Raw genomic sequence first — 4747 nt, forward strand, 5'->3', positions numbered from 1 at the left:
TCAGTAACATCCTCAAACTCGGCTAAATACTGTTAAAAAACCCTGAGGTCAAACTGGTTTTGAAGACTTTATTAGAAGTTTGCATAGGAAAAGGTACAGTTTCATGACGGTACAGTTCACTGGTACAAGGTCTACTAAAAGGAGATCCATGAAAAGACTAAGCTTATTTCCACTGGAAACCATTTAAGTATCTCATATAACATTGAATGACAGACAGATAGAACACAGTACTATGCAGTAGATATGTAAAGAAAAACAAAACAAAGACAGTAATTCTTAAACAAACAGTATATACAAAGAAGGGGCAGGGGAGGGTAGGGTTGGGGCTAGGTTCATTATTACCAGTTGCGAACGGCTGCTGCCTGTAAGTGGCTTTTCAGGGCAATTTTAAAGGATGCAAGTGATCCACACTCCTTTATGGCCTTCGGTAAGGCTTTCCACATTTTGGTGGTATAGCAGAAAAAAGAGTTTGACCCTTTGTTGGTTTTGACTCTGGGTTGAAAGTGATCTGTGGCGCTGCCTCTGGTGTTGTAATTATGGACATCCTTAATGTTTATAAAGTATTTTGACAGGTACTTGGGTATCATAGTGGTGTAGTGTATCTTGTACACCAGGCCCATTGCAAGCTGCTGTACTCTGTCATCTACTCTGAGCCACCCCACTCTTAATTGGTGAGTAGCGGTGAGGTGAGTCTGATAGGGAAGGCTAAGCAGGACCCTAATTAGTTTATTTTGGGCTGTTTGGAGTTTAGTTTTCAGGGCTTGTGGGGCGTCACGATACCATACGTGGACTCCGTAGTCAAAGAGGGGCTGGATTATTGCACCAGCTATGGTCTTCAGTGTGTTAAAATTGACCATCGGGGCTATCCTCTGTAGGAAACGAGTTCGTTGGTTGATTTTATTTATTACTTTAGAAGTCATCTTTTCACTGGAAAGATTAGCTTCCAGGATACATCCTAAGTAAGAGATTTCGTTTTTTCGTGTTATGACCTTGTCACCCACTTTGATTGTGAAGTTATCGACCTTTTTGAGGTTATGATTTGTTCCAAAGAGGATGGACTCCGTTTTTCCCAGGTGAATTGATAATTTGTTGTCGTTAAGCCATGTGCAGATCTTACTTAGTTCAGAGTTAAGTGTCTTCTCAACCTGCAAGTGGTCCTTGCCCGAGACTAGGAGAGCCGAGTCATCCGCGAACAGGAACAGGTTGCAGTCACAAGCAGATGCCATGTCGTTCACGTATATTAGGAACAACAGAGGCCCCAGTATGCTACCTTGAGGAACACCACAGCTTACTGGGAGGGGGGGGGACATGGTACCGTTAATCTCCACCACCTGTTCCCTCCCCACCAGGTAAGATTGCATCCAACTCACTGCTGCGCTGTCAAGACCGATGGCTTTTAGTTTCTCAATCAGAATAGAATGATTTACGGTATCAAATGCCTTCTGGAGGTCCATCATGACCATGCCGCTATATTTGCCGTCATCCGCTTCGCGTTTGATTTGGTCAGTCAAATAGAGAAGGCATGTGTCGGTGGAATGAGATTTTCTGAATCCAGATTGGAACTCGTAAATCAGATTATTCTCATCGAGATATCTTGCAATCTGTTCGTAGACTATTTTCTCCATGACTTTGGATATGGAGCTGAGAATGGAAACGGGACGGTAGTTTCCAGGGTCTAGTTTGCTACCTTTTTTATGCAGGGGGGTTACTTTTGCTAGTTTGAAGTCCTGTGGGACATGACCCTGTTCGATGGAAAGGTTAATTATGTGGGTAATGATTGGAGCAATGGTGGCGGCTGAATCTCTGAGAAATCTAGCTGGAATTTTATCAAGGCCAGTGGCCTTGTGCTGAGGTAGGGCGCTCAGTTTTTTAAACACTTCATCAGTTGTCACTGTGGCAAGTTTAAAACTGTCTTTTATGACACCCAGTTTATTGTAGTATTTCTTAACAAAATTTATACCATACCGCCCAGATGGGGCGACCAGTCTTTCAACCAGTGAATGGGCCATGGTGGTAAAGGTTTTGTTAAGATGGGTAGCTACTTCACATTTGTCAGAAATGAGAGCGGCGTCCGTTTTGATGTTTATGCTGTGGCATATGTTTTTAGATTTTAAGCCTAATTGGTTGTTAAGCAACTTCCATAGGTCTCGTGGTTTATTTTTGTATTCGTCGATTTTGGTGTCGATGTAGTCTTTTTGGGCGGATCTACATAGTGCGATCGTCTGGTTTCTGAGTTTCTTGCACTGAGCAGTAAGATGTTTGATTTGGATCTTGAGGTCAGGGTTGAATTTTTTCCTAAGCTTTTTGCAACACTTACGTTTTTCATCGTACTTTTTGTCTCTGAGTTTAGCTGATTCGGCTATATCTGAGTTATACCATGGCTCTTGGCGGGCTTTAACCCTGGTGGTTTGCAAGGGGGCCACGTCGTCTAGAGCATTGGTCAATTTGGTTTTAAAACCACACCATGCTCCTTCGACATTTGTACAATTCAGTTCAGAAGAAAAGTCAGTATTCGCTAGTGTGTGATTTAATGCCTCACTGGAGTAGTTTTTGAGGCTTCTAGCTACCACTGTTTTGTGACCACTAGCCTTGGGTTTGTGTATTTTACGCGTACAGTAGATCATGTAATGATCACTAAGACCGCATACAATAGCCCCGCTAGCGGTGACTTTGGATTTGTCTGTGGTTACGATGAGATCTATGAGGGTTTGGGAGTGCTCCGTCACCCTGGTAGGTACGGTAACGAGCTGAGTGAGACCATATTGATTACATAACCCATTAAAGGACTTGAACAGGGGTGCTTCTTTACGCAAAGCACAAACATTCCAGTCGCCCAAAGCATAATACTCAATACCGTCCACCTTTGCTAAGCTCTCCTCAAACAGCTCAAAGAAGTCATTCTGGTCAGGGGGTCTATAGACTGCGCATATTAGTATATTTTTAGCATGTTCAAAAATTATCTCGACCCATACAGTTTCAAGAGAGCTGTGGTGTAGGTCAGGGCGAATGATAAAATTTAAATCATTGTGAATATACATGCAAACACCGCCTCCCTTCCTGTTCCTATCATTCCTAATGACAGTGTAATTGGCTATTTCAATGCTAGTATCTGAGAATGAGTCATCGAGTTTAGTCTCTGAGAAGGTTAAAATGTGTACCTTACCATCAAGAAACATAGCTTTGATTTGTTCCAGTTTGGGTTTCAAACTGTTGATGTTGAGATGAATCATTTTCAGTCCTCTTTTCACAAAAGTACCTTTCATGTCTGAGGTGTTCAAATAGCCATTATCAGGGCTGGGGGAGGGGGTTTCCCCTGTGTGTGAGTCCACATCCGTGTGTATTGGGGGTAGGGGGGCGCTGGGGGTGGGGGGGAGGTCATGTCCCGTTGATGTCTGAGAACCTAGACAATGGGATATCCAGCTTCTTTCATCGGCGCGAGGTGTCGAGGTGGCGGCGCCGGCGCAGATTGTATCAAAGCCGAGGTACGCCAACAGCCATGATTGGTTTCGATCCCTGGGGGGTGGCGGGGCCAGCGGGGGGACATCCTGCTCGGTGGTACTGGTAATCTCCGGGGATCCGACTGCCGCGAACTGGGCACCAACAGCCACGATGTCGGGTGGTGGAGCCGGCGCGGGGGTGGACACACCGACGTCCGAGGTGCTCCGTGGGTCGGGTGGTCCCTCGTGGATCCGTGGTTCCTCCGAGTTGGCCGTGTTGGTAACCTCACTGGTCGACAATGGCGATGAGTCGACCGTGGAAAGACCATCCGCGGCTGCGAGAACGGCGGCGAGTCTGCGAGTCATCTGTCGGGTTGCAACCGGGCCAGGGTGGGTCTCTATATCTCCACAGAGTAGCAGCAAAAAGTAAATACAGGACCTTCTGTCCATACTACTGCCAACTGGGGGTTTGTTCTTTGTTGAGATCAGCGCACCAAAGACAGTCATTCTCCCGTAGCCAAGGTGTTTGGATTCCGACCCACCGTGGAGATAAAAATCACTGTGTGATTCCTCTCTGTCCTGCACATAATCCATCGTATCCAAGTTATGTGGGATCCACGGTGAACTCAAGCATGAGTCGGTAAACCATACGAGAAACGTTAGAAAAGATAAAAATATCCATCCCTTTGTCCCTGGTGAGTAGTTTACTGGCGCGCGGCGGCGGCTCCGGCGAGAAGTTGAGGAGCGAGAAAAAACGCGTCCGACCTGCATGGCTGCTGGCTCATCTCAGAAAAGAAGAAAAGAAAAGAAAAGGACCTGTCAGCTTACATTGTAAACCCCACCCACTTGAAAAGGCTGCTCAATATGTTTACACATTTGTTGTTTTCACAACACATTGACTATGCCCATAAATGATCTTTATAGCTTTGTCTCTTCTGATAGAATAAAATGTGTAAGTGGCGGTGGGGTGGGGTGACTCAGAGTAGATGACAGAGTACAGCAACTTGCAATGGGCCTGGTGTACAAGATACACTATACCACTAAGATACCCATGTACCTGGCAAAATACTTTAAAAACGTTAAGGATGTCCACAATTTCAACACCAGAGGCAGCGCCACAGATCACGTTCAACCCAGAGTCACCTCAAAGAAAGGGTCAAACTCGTTCTTCTGCTATACCACAAAAATGTGGAATGCCTTACCAAAGGTCTTAAAGGAGTGTGGATCAATAGCATCCTTCAAAATCGCCCTGAAAAACCACTTACAGGCAGCAGCCGTTCGCAACTGGTAAAAACAAACATAGCCCATAG

Source organism: Nannobrachium achirus (genome assembly GCF_963921795.1).
Source record: "Nannobrachium achirus genome assembly, chromosome: 24".
NCBI lineage: Eukaryota > Metazoa > Chordata > Actinopteri > Myctophiformes > Myctophidae > Nannobrachium > Nannobrachium achirus.